We start from the raw sequence: 17,924 nt of genomic DNA, 5'->3' as shown, positions 1-17,924 counted from the left end.
GAAATGTAGGAATTTTTACACGAAACACAGCACGCAAAGCACGATATACAATATAAGAGACATTTAAAACGACTCGCGTTATTGCATGTAACGTAGTCAGAAATGTATCATAGTGTCGGCTAAGCGAAGTAGATAACAAGAGCAATTAATGAGCATTGCGGTATGTTATTGTGATGAGTGATTTGCAACTTCGTAAAATTGATATCAAATATCAGCTATTATATGATTTATGATACTTTCATAAGTCGTTGTCTATAATAACATAATCTTTAACGAAAGTGCAATGAGAAATACTGGCAACTTTCCGAGATATTCGAGAAAACGCAAATTGCAGTCATCAAAGGAAAATATAGCGGCAGTACAAGTTAATTAATTGATTTTAAGCACAAAAGGAGCTGCGCGACCTAAACTAAGCTTTCATCTAAATTATTATTGCAATTAAGAGTATTGAGATTCTAACTTACTTCCGAATAATATCAAGTATGCATAAATTAAAGCCCATAATCTTATTATTTTTCAGGAAAGATGAATAAAAATATATGTGACACACAGTTTACCTTTAGTATTCTGTATATTTAAATTAAACTAACATGAACTTTTGCGCAATTATTTAAAAACATTCGTTGTCTACACGAAGTGTAGCGAAAAAAGGTTTGGCCGCTTCCAAAAATGAGCTGTTCAGCGCGTCTTTATTATTTAACATTCTTGTATACGCTCTATTATAACATCTAAATAAATATTCAAGTTTCATTTGCTAGCGTTAAATCACTTGACATAGAATCCCGCAACTGTGTGTAAAATACGTAAAATATGAAACATGCACTCGAATTTGAAAAATTCTTCACCTTTAAATATATGTACTCGTTAAGAAAAAGCACTGAAGGATATTATATATTATATAAATTACTTTAATCACATGTGTGTGCATATTTTTATAAGTTACTGAATTCATTAAAATATGTAAAGCGCGCCATAAAGTACCCACCTCATTAGGTGAACTTATTAACGACCTCTGTACAAGTCGTTATAAAAAACACACTGAGAACATGCTACATACTTTGTCTCTTCATGATCATCATCTGCGCGATCTTTGTCCTTAGGCAATGAAATTTTCGATGAAATCATTTTCCGATGAGAATATTCATAATTGTAAACTGCGCTCCGCTATTTTCACGTCATCACTGTTGTCGTCGCTGAAAGTATGTCGCGATCTTCGACGCGTGCAACTTTCGATCAACCGAGAACGAGGGTACATCGGGGGTGTTCGCGGACAAGCGCGTGGGTGGATGGATTTTGGCACGGCGAGAGGGTGTCGGTGCAGTTAGGAGATCGAGAGACCAGGGTTGCATCCACATTCACTCTCTCTTCATCTATCTCTCTCGTTCTCTCCCTTCTCTGCCCACCCTTTCCTGTCTCGTACTCTCTTTCTCTCTCATCCTGCGCGACTACTGTCGGGAGCACCCAGGCGGGCAGTCAGTGCGTCGTCAGCCTCCGCGTCGTCGTGACGCTCCTTTCTCTCTCTCTCTGTCTCTCTTTCTCTCGTTTTCCTCGGCTCTCTCGGTGGCGTCCACAGCATCTCGACGCTACGACGCGCTCCGTCGACTATCCTATTCCGGGAAAGACGCCGCCGTTAATTTTCCTACGATATATATCAGCGACACGGACTTGGCTATCGATAACGATCGCGATATAAGGAAACAAGTATCTTTTTTTATACATCGCTACTTTAAAAGTGTTTTCGTTCGATCTGGCAAAAAGAAGAAAAGGTGCTGATAGTTACATTAATTATAAAAGATAGAATATTATTTTGATTTAAATATCTTGTGGTTAATTGTTTTCTTTCGCCGGCATTTTTTTATATACATTATTATGTTTTACACAGATTTTTAATTAAAATATATTTTATAATTGAAATGAATTTATTAATATTTTACGTGTAAAATAAATATACAAATTTTTGGAAAAATTAATAACTTTTTTTTAAGAAAGTACTTCTTGAGATTTATGATAATATTCACGAAAGATTGAAGAAACTGTGAAAGTTCGGTTCTTCATTACTTTTCATTGCATATTTTATATCGAAGAGAGCATAGTTCACAATTTATTACTCCCGCATGAAAAACTCTTTGTCTCGAATAGAAAGAGTAGAAAGAGAATGAAATTGAGTGACGACAGTACATGCATTTCCTACAGAGAAGTTATTAAAGGAATGACAAAGGCCTTCTTATGTCAACGGGTGAAAAGGGAAGCCAAATCGTGAAGTTTTTGCCAGACGTGATCCATCTTGGTGTCTCAATCAAGTGATCTATCGTATCGCATTACAGCATCACATACCCCAGCTTCTCAAGATTTCTCACCTTCGAAAGTCACGCACGAGCGTTTTTCCTCTATCTTCCGGAGCGTCGCGTACTTACTCAAGCCTTATCGACAGCCTCGTGGATTTACTACTGCCGAGTACGTATCTAATTGCAGCAATTGAAGCTGAGTTCTCTTATTTCGTAAGCCGTTTGAAATACGAATGTAGTACGGAACAAAGCAAAACAGGCAATGTGTTTGCATTAGCTTTGAAAAAAACATTTCTATTCTACAATCAAGAGACACATCGTGTGTCACGAATACATTTTAAGAAGAAGAAGTAAAGTTATGTTGTTAGCTGCGTTTGTAATGTAATATTACAAAGCGTGTAGTTTGCAATATGATCATTACACATAAGCATATTTAATATGTAAATGTAGTAAATTTATTCACTGCTGAATTATTCACTGCATTATTGAATACATTTAACAATGCTTAAGGGAGAATATTAAGTATTAAATTAAAGTTACAATTAACTAAAATATAGACATGTTTAATCTATTTAAGACTCTTACATTAAAGACTCTTGAGCATTATTTGTGAAAATTTGATTTTTATGATTCATGTCGTACGTATCTAATTACTATTGTCCAAAATGGTTATTATCTATGTCTTATTTGATTATAACTGCTATTGGCGTCTGCAGCAGCACTTAAGATATTAAATTACAAATATCACGTTCGTGTTAAGCTATAAAGAACTATGGAAGCCAGAAGTTTCTTGTTCTGTATCTTTTTGTGATACGAATTAACGAAATAGAACTGTACATTCCCTATATAAAAAAAATAAGATATAATATTATGTTGTATAATCAGATAATTTTTTTCTTATGTCAGTATTATGCTTAAAATAACAAGTTACATGGACAAACATTGATCTTAGATATGTCACGTGGAAGTTTCACATCTGTGCTACTATTATTTCATCCAAAGGATACGTAGTTTGGAGATTGATTCAAACTATACAAAACAAGACACCAGAGCTCGACGGATATTGAACGATACGCTTGTGGCAGATCCGTGGTTACGAAGTAGTTTGATCGTGTTGTTGCTCGCAGTTCTCTGACCAAGTTTTCAAAACTTTCTTAGCAAGCATCTTTAATATTAAACAATTCTTTAGATGTGCAGTACGTAAATTTAACGGAAGATCAAATCGCAGAAACTTTTAACTTGTTATTTTTAGTAATTTCCTTTTGGCGATTATTTTTATTTAATTGACTCTTTTGTCGTTTTGTTCTTTTTAATTTGTATGTTTTTAACCTGTGTTATAATATAAATCAATCTATTTTTGTAATTAGTTTTAAAGTTTAAAAACGATGTTCATTAATAAATACTAAGTTTGAGTCAAATTTAATACAGTTTCTTGAATTAAATTGCTTAACTTTGTTACTTCAATTAGTTTGAGTCAAATTTAATACAATTCCTTGAATTAAATTGCTTCATTTTATTGCTTCAGTTAATTAACGACGATTAATATTGAGTAGGAGTAGTGACAATTTATAAAAATGATTATAAATAATGCAAATTGGGTATCATTTGACGTTGTAAATTTAACAATGAATGAATGCGATATGAATCAATAAATGACGTAAATTTATGTAATTTCTAAAAATAGATCTTTCTTTACAAAATAAAGATAAGGGAAATTCTATCTTAAGGACATTGATCATTTATGAAACGAATTATTAATGTAAATCAGACGTGATTTGTATTCCTAAAAGAAATCGAAGTCACTCGATGATTTCACCAATTACAATAAGAATGGATCCTATTCTTGCTTCGTGATAAATTCGATATATGCAAAATAGCTATATTCATTGGAAAGCTGCGCTCCAATTTGTACTTGTAAAAGCTTCACCTTAATAGTTTTCCAGTAGCGCGTCACCGCTGATAGCTGGTCGTTTTAAATTGATCGCAAGCCCCGCGCGTGATATCCATTTCAGCGAGCCGCGATAGAATTTATTACACTTTTCCACTATCATCGACAGAAGTGGCTTATCGACAATATTAAGTATGATTCGAGCGTGATGAAGCGCGATGAAGAGCGGTGTAAAAATATCGCTTTTATTATTCTTCCTTATTATATATATATTATCCGTTTTTTATTCTCTTATAAAAACACCATTGTCTATACGTATACGACGATCATTCGCAGATCTCCATTATTGCATCACAAAAGGTACATCACGCACATAAGCCCGTTATATGATACCCCATGTGTTCCTTTCCCAGCGTTTAATTAATGATTTTACTCGCATCGTCTCACTTCGTTTCTCGGCAAAACTTGGAGCAAGCCCCATTTTACGAGGCGCGAAACGTGTTTGAGTGAAATGCTTCTACTTCGTATCTACTTCCTAAGAAGCAGACTGCCAAGAATGTGTCTTATCGAGATTCGATAGAGCTACTTCTACGACACATATCTGATAAAATTAAAAGGATTGTAAGAAGAGATACAAATCCGTGAGATATATATCAATCAGATTACTTTGTTCACATGAATTGTAATTTTTATACTTTGCATGTTAATCTATTTAATATAAATAATTACAACCGCCATAAAAATAATAAAATAATTCGTAATTATAAAAGATATAATCCAATTGATAGTTTTAAGAAATACAATTATTTCATGTACAAAATAATTTTGCATATGAAATAATTAAATGAATAAATGAAAAAAAATTCGGCGTTTTTACTTAATTTTTTAGCTTAATTCAAATATCAGAAAATCTTTGTGGAATTTATATGAGATCACAAGAGAATATGAAATGGTAATATTATAGGCAAATTTTACATACAGATAGAAGATATATATTAATTTCTTGCTAGTGATGCGTGTGGCGAGGTATTCCGGGCTGGTATTTCACTGATAATTTTTATGGCTGAAAACGGCGAGCTGAGCTTAAATAGATTATCGCGAGTTTTTACAGATTCGTCGTGTGTGTGCCCAGCGATAGGTAGATAATATAAATTGGCTATGGTTATTAATCGCGACACGTAGCAGTGAGCACTCGGCTAGCTATAAACATTTAAGTTAACGATATTATTATCCAAAATTACAATAATCACAATTCTTACGATTGAACATTTGCTATCGGACATTTGCTGCTTTTCTTTTGTATTATTAAAAATACAATTACATTTATTTTTATATTAGACATAGAATCTTTTTAGAAAGACATTAAATCTTTTTATTCTATTTAAAAGATATTTTTTTAGTTACTTCAATATTCATATAAACATGACTATCAATATCCTTCTTAGGTTTTTTGAAGTTCTATAAAATAGATACATACTCGTATATATTAATTTTCATAAATTATTATATGTTACATACATTATTACAGTATACATATATTATTTATTGTGTATAATTCTTATTCAGATTATTATTTAAAAATTTATTATTTTTTAATAAATAAAAACTACACATTATAAAAATTCACACAAAATTCTTAGATATTAAGACTCGTTTTAATCAAATTTAATTTCTACACTCATTTGTATTATTTTTTATTTTATGAGTTCAATTTTCTATAAGAATAAAACTTTGAATTGTTTTATAAATACACATTACAGATAATTATATATGTTCTTCGATAAGTCTGTAGTTGACAAGACGACATTGGAATTAAACTTCGGTTTGATACAGTTTGCAATATCTTGTGACTCTATAATCATGTCGTGGTTTGATATATTGACATTTAAATTTTTCGGATTACGTCTAGAGTCTACAATCTTGATTGCTTTACATATTGATTATACGAAATCATTGTGCATACTTCTTCGTGTGATATTTTATATAAGTCTATTAAAAATATGAAATTATAAAAAAAACGACGCGATGAAATTTCGTTTTGCAAAAGTTTAATAATGTTGTTGTCATATACTAAGATAATACATGAGATTTTTATATTTATTTCAGTTGTAATCTGCATTTAGCAATTATATGAGAAACAGCAAATTGCGCACGATTATCACGCACTTTGATGTTACATATGTCAAAGGAGGAACTAATGTAAAGCAGAAAATTATGCGGTTTATGGACATTCATGCAATATAATCAGATTATGCATGTATATGTATATGCTAGAATTCGCGCAATTGACGTGTGTACAAAATGATATGGAATCATAATTTTATTTTCTGTGGAAAGTAAGAATTGGAATCAGAAATTAGAAATTTTAATTATCTGCTCTTGAATGCTTCTTTAACGTGCATATTCATTACAACAATATCATTTATTCAAACATTTTCATTGTCGTTGAAAGTGATGAATTAAACCAATAAATTGAACTAATAAAATTTATTAACGCGGATAATTGTGAATAATGACATTCATTTAACTAAATATAAATAGAAATGAATTATTACAACACGAGAAATAAACAAACGTACCACAAATATACAATTTTCGCGAATGTCAATCATAATTGCTTTATTTATGCTAATAACAATTTGAATAAACGATTTGTATTTCAATAAATTATTAATAAATCGTAATCTTGTTTCTGCTATGGATATATAAGTTTTTTTTTAAGTAAAAAATGATGATCGCAAAAACGGAATTTACAACAAAATTTCCACTTTGCATGCTATTTCATTCCGCTACTATTTCGTTTATTTGCAATTGAAACCCTGCTCAACCTTTTGGTTAGTGGATTCGAATATAAAATCGTTGTTACAACACTACATAGTTTTATTTCCAATTTCCATGTGTACATAAATAGGATATCTATTGTAAATCCACTTCCACGATAAGTTTTATACAATTTTGCAGGAGAATATTTGTATTTATTTTCGTATTCGATGTAGAATATTTTTTTCTTATAAAATTAACTGCCTATTGCATACCCGAAATATTTTATTACACATGATTTTAGTATAATGACACACAATTTATTTTTTATACGCAAATTACGTTAATAATCTTGTTGTTTTGTTTTGTCTAAACCACTATTAATTGTGGTCTTTAAAAAGCGTTCCCAGAAAAATTGAAACTGAATTTAGTAGGAAGATTGTCTGTACTTTTTTTTAGGGTTGAAAATTAAAACTCCTCTTTTCCATTGACTCCTTCGCGATCAGCTAACGATTTCTTCTCCGTTCTCTTTACGTTTTAGTATGCATCGCCGTTATCGCCATGAACAATTTTGCACTTTAAGATTCCGTGTTAGATATGATAAGTAAGTCTTAAGTAAGATCTCTCATTATAGAATACAATTTTGAGATTATAACAATTGATAATTTACGAAATTATTTAATATTAGCATTAAAATATATAAATAATATAATCATTGAATTCGTTTTCCCCTACTTTACGTAATATGAAATCTCAAACAATACAGTTTTTTTTATGACGCTAACAGCTATTAAATTTTTATTTTATTTTTATTTCGAATTTTTAGTAAGCAATTGTAAACATTTCGGATTGTAAGCAAATTTTCATGATCAGTTTGTAAAGTAAAAAGTAGAAAACAAATAAAAAATAAATAAAAATTAATTGTACATTTTTAAACTAAAGTCTCGCTTTTTCCTGCCCTCACAGGAACTGCGTTTATTTGCTTTCGCTATTGATTAAATTTGTCGTGACTATTAATCATATTCTAACGATGCAATTCGATATCAGTCATATATTAATTTTCTATTCATGCAACGTACATTCATTATTTATCTCGTGCTCTATGATAATCAATTACGTGTTATGCATTATTAATGCGACACATCGACAGATTGCTAGAAATGGTATAAATATCCATATTGCTCACCTCGTGAAATTGTGATAGGCGCACACTTTTTTTATCACATCGAAAAATCATTACGTTCGATGACAGATGTCAGCAATCCGATTATCGTAAAACTGATTTGCTTTATACGGATGGAATACTAAATGCTGTCCACCAGAGTGAAGAGAGCACTGGGAATTATAAATACCATTATACATATGTACATGTCTTTACATACGTAATGCGGTGGTACTGTATGAATGATATATGATATTATTGTGCCAAAAGAATACACAATTTGGACACATCAAACTTTTAAATCCATTTTCATATCTGTGTTTTTATGTTGTCCTATTTTCGTTATGCATATGATAATGGAAGATAAAAAATATAAAGAGAATAGGCAAAAATTCTTTTCATAGCATTAAGATGCGAAAAATTTGATCTTGTACTCATCGTATTAAATTTTCACGGTCGGATATTCGGCATGTCTAACAGCGAGTTCAAAGGATATTCCAGGATTCGCCAGTTTTACGAGCTTTTTCTCTGTCGCAGCAATATAAAACGTTAGGAACCGAAAGAAGAAGTGCCGATAGAAGAAGATTTTCTTTGGCTTTTCTTGACAAAAACTACTAAATTTGACAAATTGCGTTTCTAGTTTTATCAATATTTTAAAGATGCTGTTATCAAGAAAATTTACACAAAATGTATTTTGCGATATAAAACCACAATTGGAATTGAAATGTGAAGCATTTGATTATTGTGCGAAATATCGTTTTGCAAGTGTCATGTTAAGTTGACATTCGCTTTTGAAATTGTACATATAGTTATCACGGTGGACAGTCAAAGGTAGACGCGCGTCATTCAAAGTTCACGCTTAGAGGAAGCTACACACATTTGAATCTCATCGAATCAACAGGTATATATTTACTATTATTTAGTCTGTTTAGAGAGAATTAGATAATGCATTAGACATAAATAATGCGTTATCTTGCATACGAGTGTACAAAAAAACAAATAAAGTTCCAACAGCGTATTATATTTAATACAATTCCATATTGCTTTATTAAATATATTCCTTATAAAAATTTAATATTAGAAGATAGTGATTGATTACTTACTGTAAATGTTAAAATCTTTAGTGCTTTAATACTAAATAATTTACAAATATTAAATAGACTAATATCAAATAAGATTTTTGTGAGAAAATATTATTCATTAACAATATTTAAAATTAATTTAATAACGTTTACTTTTCTCTCTCTGTTTTAAGTCGATTATTATATTATAGAATAAATTCCACTGATTAATTCCTTTCTTATTTAAAAAGACCTTTAGAAAAAAATTAAGAATAAGAAAATGCAAAATAATAAGAAAAGGATTGTAAATGTCGTAAAAATGTTGATGTTATTTACTTAAAAAATTAAAATTAAAATTAATCCAGAAAATCATTCGCCGCAAAGTTTGGTAATCACTGAACTGGAAATAGCGAGCAGAACGAATGACAAGACTATTCCACTTCGAGTGCAATCGTACGCAATTCACAGGGGACGCGTGCTTACCACTTCTCGTCTTTTCACTCACGGACTTTTTCGAGCGAACCTCTATGGAACTTTTAACATGCTCGACAACCTCGTTTCCGGCCGGAAAAAAAACTTTCGTACGCATTAATTTCTGCCAGGCTTATTTATGTTCTTGGCTCTTCCTGCGTTACGACGACATAACGGAAGTCGCGATGGAAAGAAATGCGGCAAATGGTGCGAGCAATAGGAAAAAACGCGGAGCTCTCTTTCATCGAGTTCTCTTCTGAATTCTCAACGAGTAGTCAGAAAAAGAAAATGAAGAAAAGGGGAGTAACATTATCGCGACAAATTATAAGACACAAGTAGTAATAATCACGTACTTTTTAGTTAAAAATTCGCTTTTGTTTTATCGAGAAATAAGCGGAAGAAATACTTATAAACTTTATAATTATATAATTTTTAATAAAATCAGATTAATAAATAATAAAGTTTTTGTTGATCGTTATACGATAGAGTTAATATGAAAACGATAATAATTTTGTTCTCAATTTTTGAAAATCAAATGAAATGAGTTGATTTTTTCTTTTTGTTATATATATAAAATTTCTTCCTAAAACCTATATTGCATATATTCTTATTTGTTTTAATAAAAATGTAATTTATAACGACGTTAAAGATAACAGAGATAAATAATCTCATAAAATTCTAATCTAGGAATAATCAAACGTTGCGTCTGTCACCCGTAACTTAGAAAACAATTACGCTCACCGTTCAAATTGCAATTTCAACACGCGCCTACGCTCAAACACGCGCGAAAGAGCAAATCTATTTGGAATTGCGTTCTGCGTTTATTCAGGAATGGAAATAATGCTGTGGTCGCTGCATCGTACCGTGATATGCGATATATGGCAATAGTTTACATAAATTTAAATCGTATTTTTAGGCGGTGTAGTCTGAATCAGATTTAGAGGCTTCTATCATTGCATGTATTTGCTTCTATCTTGCATGTATATTTGCATTCTAAATAAAATTATGAAATATTGTCACTTTTAATCAGTTTTATATCTACCTTTTATGTTTTACCTTTGCGTTGCGTTACATATGCGATATATACACTGAAGCATATTTGCAATAAATATATCTCTAGTAGGAGAGATCTGACTGTAAACGTTTCATTTGTTAATTCAATTATAACATACGAGTATACCGGCGAATTGTAAACATAAAGAAAAGCAACAAAATCGAATAATTAATTTACTACGCAAATTGACTGGTATCATAGAAAATATTCTATGGTTTAATGTCAAACAAATACGTTTCGTAATTAATTTCTTTGTTCCTATACTTTATGCAGCATATAAATGTAATTACCATGTATAACAGATATATTATCATAATATCAATTAATCACATAAAACGTAACAATGTGTAACAAGTCCAACGTCATGTTCATTTAATTACATATATTGTCAGGTTGAATATTGTGTTCAGGTTGAGTATTGAATTCTTGTGTGTTGTACATTATTCCCTTGAAAAATAGTAGCACTATCTATTTCCTCTTTCTGTTGAGTATATCATTTAAAGATATTTATCAACAAATTGTGATACTAGTGTCGTAAAGTGTGCGTGGAACCACAATTTTTAACACTCAAAAAACAATTTGGAGGGATCATTGATACAATAATGCATTATCTGGACAATTAGTTTTGTGACTGTTATATTTTTTTCTAAGACATATCTAATTGTCTAATTAAAAACAATAAAAATATTTATTATTTTTATTAGTGCACAAATAAATTAAGTTAATTATTAATAAACATTAACTAAAAATATAATATATATAAAAATTAAAATATAATGAAAATTAAGATTTATACAGAAATTCCGAGCAGAGAATTACGCCTGTTTATCCAAAACTTGATGTCCTGTAACACGTTATGGCGGCGTTGTCAGCTCACGATTCATTCCGCCGACATCTGTCCTGTTCAAATAGCTGAAGTTACTTGCACGTACATATACGACAATGCGTGAACACGAGCGTGGAGAACGGTCCCATTATTTATCGGTGGAACTTCCCGGAATACGACACCTTTGGGAAAGTCCGATCGAATCGCGTGTTCCTTCTCTCTCTTTGAGTTTCTATTTTCCTGCCTGGATGAAAGATGTCTGCCGACGACGTAAATTTTACACGTCAACGATACGAGAGCTTAGATATATATATTTTGGTAATCTCATTGAATTGTGATGTATCGTAAGTTATACAATTTGCGCATAAAAATATCATGCAGTACGAAAATATATGAAGAGAAAGCAGTTTAGAGAAAGATATCTGCGGATACATAACATATTTGTTAGATCTAAAGCTTCCTTTATGCAACTTATTTCTGTTGTTAAATATTTTATAATAAACATACATTAAATCTTTTCTTTACTTTTTAACAACTTATATTATATAAAGACATATCGTAAAGTTTTACAAAAGTCATCATGCGTTAGCAATATCATAGAAAAATACGGGAAAGATCGGACGAAGTTTTACGTTTTTTACAACAAGCAACATCGCTTAAAGTTTCGCACCCGTACAAACAGGCGAATTTATTCTTTTACGTCTTTTACGATTTTGCAGGCACCCTCTCACCACCTTTAGACTTTACTTGTTACCATAGCCGTCAATCTCTTCGTATATATATCTCCTTCGATCGTAACCACACGGTTGTACAGCCACCAATTGCTGAAACAACAGCTACCGGATATACGAAAGAGACGGTTTCTAATAGAAGCTGCTTATCCGAAGCTGCAGCTCAAATCCGTGTAGTGAAATAATAGAACGGGACACTAATCTTATTCCTCCGTTTATAGGATGCTAATCTTACGATCCATTTTCTATTTAAAACTGATTTTCAACAATAATAAAATATTATTTTACGTCCATTCAGTTAGTGCTTCATGGCGCGATTTATTTGAAAGTTATATCTATAAAAATAAGAGCCATAACAATATATTATCGCGAATAGTGTCTCTTTATTCTTCGAGTAAGTTCTCAGGGTTTTCTAGAAATATTCGAAGTATAAGTGAAAAAAGAATGTAAAAAAGGAAATAAGAAATCTATAAACTGTAGGAAAAATACACGAAGTTATATAAAATCGCAGGAAAAAAATATAAAAAGTTTGATAGCGACGTCCAACATGTGGACGATAATCAATAAACCCTTGAAGTTATCGATCCGTAAACACTGCAATATCATATTTCTTATTGGTATTATTTCATGTTCTATTTATCATCGAATGAGAGAAGAGCTTGCTCATTTGTATTTAAAAATATTCAGATATTCTTTATCATTTTATAATGGAAATAAAGCAAATCTCGTAATACTAACGTAATCAACTCCTTTCCATGCATAACGATGCGTAAGAAAAGAAGCCGCGGTTATTCATGCGGTTGAACTTGCATGTCTGACTAAATCCAAGCTCTACTACTTCCGTTGTCGGTGTAGCATGAAAACGTCATAAAAACTGTTGCCTTATTTTTCTCTTCGGTTTATCTGTTTACCTGTGTAACTCTGTTAACATAACATCATAATACAAGCTTGTCAGTTATAAATACAAACAGATAATAAAGAAAACGAATGCAAAGATACGATATAAAGGTACGTATCAAAATGAGAGAATTTCACTATATGTTTAAGATATATATAAAAAAAAATACTAGAAAAATCTTCAAAATAATTTATTGAAATAGTTACTTTTATATTTCTATACTTCTTAATTAATATTTAAAAAGTGATAGAATTAAAAAAAAGCACTAATTGTTAATTGCCATTTACTGATCGTTTTAATCAAAGCAATAATTCGAGCACACGTATACTCAACGTTCGCTCGATCAGTTTGATTTTTCCAATTACGAAAATCAGTTTGCGCAATCCACTTTAATCATTATAAATTCCCGCTGCCATTTATTTACTCTCGCACATAGGAATTTTTGTCATTGCAATTGACACGCATTCTCAATTATTTACCCCATATTTTGCTGACGCTCTGATATACCGAAATCGATTATATACTCCATATATGTATTCGATATGCATAATTGGCACTCCCAAGGCACCTTCTGCAAATTGATGCCGATATTTGACACGTGTAATCCCTAGCTCTCTCAGCCGTTCCATTTACAACATCGATTAAAGACTACATTCGTAAGACGAGAAGTATTACGTCAAAATAATCATTTACCGACATATTTTTTCCAATATATTAGAGAGGAAAAATAGTAAAATAAATCCTTATTTTGTTTTGTTTCTACTTTAAGTTATATTCAAATCAATGATATTGCAAATGACATATACAAATATATGTGTATAATTAATTGATGTATGTTTAATATAAAACATATTTAAAATGATTAAAATAGTTCACAAAATGGGAAAGTTATTTAAATAAAAAGAGACATTGTGATGTAAACTATCGGATGTGATGGAATGACTGAGAAAGCTAGGGATTTTATACGTGTAAATAGTGGGCACCTCTTATATTTTTACAGAATTTAGTTTCTTCGGGTTCGAACTTTTCGTAAAATCCAAATAGACCTCAAGGAATCTAATTCTGTAAAAATATTCAAAACGCTCACCACTTTACCATCACATTAAGATAGTTACAGCATAATGTCTCTTTTTAAATAATTTTTTTGTGAACTATCTTAATAATTTTAAACATATTTTATATTAAACACGGATTTTTTAATAAATAATTGTTTGTAATATTATGGGCTTGAATATAATTAAAAAATAAGAAAATACATAAAAAACAAAATGAGACCTACTTTACCACTTTTTTCTTTGTAATATATGTTGTAAAAGATATACGTTCAGAAAATCGGTAAATGATATTTTATACATTGTAGTTCTCGTCTTACGAATATATGAAATCTATTTCCATATATGAATCATCTATTATATATATAACATGAAGAGAATTTTGAATGTATTGAGATATTATTATCTAGATTCAGAAGTTTCTTTTCAAGAACACGTTCTTTTAGTAATATTCTTGCTTTGATCCTGTTTTTGTGAAATGTTTACTACTAGTACTTCTTTCCTCAATTCGCAAATACCTTCAAAGACTTTTTGAAATCATTTTAAAATAACCGCAAAAATTTTTAGCAAAAAATAATGCTCTACAATATTTTTCGTTAAAAGTCCCGAGCTTACATTATTTACTTGTTAGATCATTCAATATAAAAATATTGATAAAGTTTACATTTAATTGTGTCCGACAAGAAGTTAATTATAAGAATTTTAAGTGTTATAAGTTAATTATAAGAATTTAAGGTTTCATATTGCTATCTTTTCCTCTAGTATTCACATACGTAAAATTGCTTTTAATCTCATTCATAAATCGTTCTTTTAAATTATCCATGCAATCTAACGAAACATAACGTACAATATTTATTTAATTAATTAAACACGCTACTTTCATATCACATCGACCTCATTATTCATTCTTGATTTATGTTGAATTCTGGAAACCCAGATACGTTTTATAGAGATAATACGCGAGAATATAGCGCGCCGATGTTCGAGTTACGTGTTCGTCCAACATAATCCGCAAAAACTAACCCATTTGTAAGCTGCGAGCTTAGTATGTTGTACAAATAATACAAAATATTCAGAACTCTTGGGTCGTAACAACATAAATGACAAAGGGTGTAGCAAAAATCTACCGACCAAAAAGATATTCAGCCAGTGGCACTATCATTTATCGTTAACACTTCGTTAACGCGTGGTTCAATCCGTTTACGCGCTTTTAAACCATCAAGCGATGCATTACGGGTCCGGGAAAGTGCGCGAGCACTCAAGAAAAGCAGATTGGATGTTCGTAAAATTTATGACGCTGACTCGACGCAAACGGCATAACCGTTTTCCGCCAGACTATCACGCGATCCCACGCGTCGCTCTTCAACCTTTTCACGGATATGACGATTCGCGCGGATGTCTTGTTCGCGGAAGCATCTGTTTCGCACTCAGGATATCCTGAATGACGTGCGAAACGAGAATTTATCGTTGTTTTTTTCCCTCTCGACCTGTCCCAACAATGTCCCGCGTGTGTCCCATTTTAACACTTATCGTGAATAGCACCTGAATACGGAACCGCGCCCGTTCGTTAAGAGCTCCGCTTTTCATTTGTAAATCGCGACGTTTTTTCACCACAATGCTGTCAGATAACAGTCATCCCGAGCGGTGACGTGTACTTTTCGACGACATTTCCCCTCGACTTGAATGAAAAGCGTAACGCAAAAATCTGTGCCATGTATAAACGTGACATGTTCGCGTGGGACATGAACGGTGCATGCGAGAGAACAGAATTTTATGATACGTCCGCAGTTTCCGAAGAAATTGCGTAGCAAGAGCAAAATAGATTTGCTAATTTAAGTCTTGCTATTAAAAGGTATTCACTACATTTAACATTGTATTTCTCGATTATCATTGCGCACTTATGCGATATGTCTGCTTACACTATTGAAAGAGATATGAAATTTATCCGCTCGAGAAATTCTCCTTTATATTCTACGGGAAAAATGTTCGTCAAATACTTTTGTTTCATATATCTCATTACCTCTAACAACGCTTTAAAGAAAAAATTTCGAATTTATATCCTTTTGTCGTTTCCATGTCGATTGTTCCTGGAACGCAAAGAAAAGGATACACACAAAGGCGTACGGCGCTATGCCATAAAAATGGCGCTACGAGAAACAGCTATCTAGACTGTTTCAATTCCGCATCCGTTTGACTCTTCATTTTATCGATTGAAACTTTTTTCTCGTGCACGCTGAAGGCTCAAAAAATTTTTTTACATGTACGGTTTTGCACAAACAAATGGGGTGTGTGTTTTATATGAAAGGTTGTGCTTATTCTCATTCTCTCGTCTCAGAACTTCGCTCGTTTATCAGTCTGCTCGACCCGTTACTCAGTGCGCTCGTAAATCTCACGATTACAGATCGTTGACCACCGTATAACGTGGATTTGAAAAATCCCGCTTACAATTACAAGTCCATCAGCAAAATTACTAAATGCTTATTTAATCTGACAAAGCGCGTATATTGTTCCTGCGGCAACACATATTGTACCGTTAATAGAAGAGAACGTTTGCGATACGAGTTATTCTGTATTCATTTTGATAGTATACAAAATATTTCGCATTTATTTTTATTTCAATTTATTGCAATTTGTTGCAAATTAAAAAATATATATACAGAGCGGCCCATTTTAATCAATCCAGTCAATTTTCTCTAAAATTGTTGATGATACGAACAAATACTTTAGAAAAGTGGAACGATTTTAAAGGGGACGTATTTTGATAACATTGTTTTTTTTCAAGGTAAAAGTACCAAAAAGATATGAAGATACCTCTACTCTTTTTAATGGAATTATATGTTTTTTTTACAAATAATTCCTTTAATTACTCTGCATATAAAATTAAGACAAAAATAAAAAAAATGATTTACGAGATATTTTATATTTAATTCTGACATATATTGGCGCGAAATGTTAAGTATCTCGTAAACTATTAATTTTTTTATTGTTTCAAAATAAATTTGATATTTAATAAATTTAGTAATTAAGAGACCTTATATATTAATAAAGCATTTTATATTCAACTAGCTTGAAGAATAAAAAAGGCTTTAAAATTAAAATTAGAAAAAAAAATAAAAAATCCGTTTTTTTGGAAAGAAAAAATCACTAAAAAGTTACGATAGGTCATACTTATTCTTTTCATTTATTTGTCTGAGACTATGAATTTTTCGACGGAATGTCAAAAAACGTTCCTCGCTCAATTTTAATTTAGCCGAAATAAGTCAAGAGCAAATAAACACGCAGAGTTTCGTTACCGCGCACTCGCAGTTGGCAACTGTCTGTACTTGTATGAGTTATCCGGAAAAGTCAGCCTCGATTCTACTACGCATATGGTTTCCAAAAAGCGCGGTTTAACCACACGGCACGGTAGCTAAAATTTTTCGCTAGCTTCTGGTTCTTTCCGCCTTCCAGAGGAAGTAGTAGGAAACAATTGCAAGACCGCTTCTCTGGTTCCATTGTCTAACAACAATGTAATCACTTCATACAGTCAGTGAAATTTGCACGTTTTTATCTTTTGAAGTAAAAACGCGTCAGATAACATTTTTATACATGTAATTTGTTATACATGTATACACACACACACACACACACACACGCACGCACGCACGCACGCACGCACGCACGCACGCACACACACAATAATAAAATTTTTATAATTATGCTAAAATTAAATGTATAATATGTTATACTTATATAT

Source organism: Trachymyrmex septentrionalis, unplaced genomic scaffold (assembly GCF_001594115.1).
Source record: "Trachymyrmex septentrionalis isolate Tsep2-gDNA-1 unplaced genomic scaffold, Tsep1.0 scaffold22, whole genome shotgun sequence".
Classification (NCBI taxonomy): domain Eukaryota; kingdom Metazoa; phylum Arthropoda; class Insecta; order Hymenoptera; family Formicidae; genus Trachymyrmex; species Trachymyrmex septentrionalis.
The sequence above is the reverse complement of the archived record's forward strand: the minus strand, read 5'-3'. Positions refer to the sequence as shown.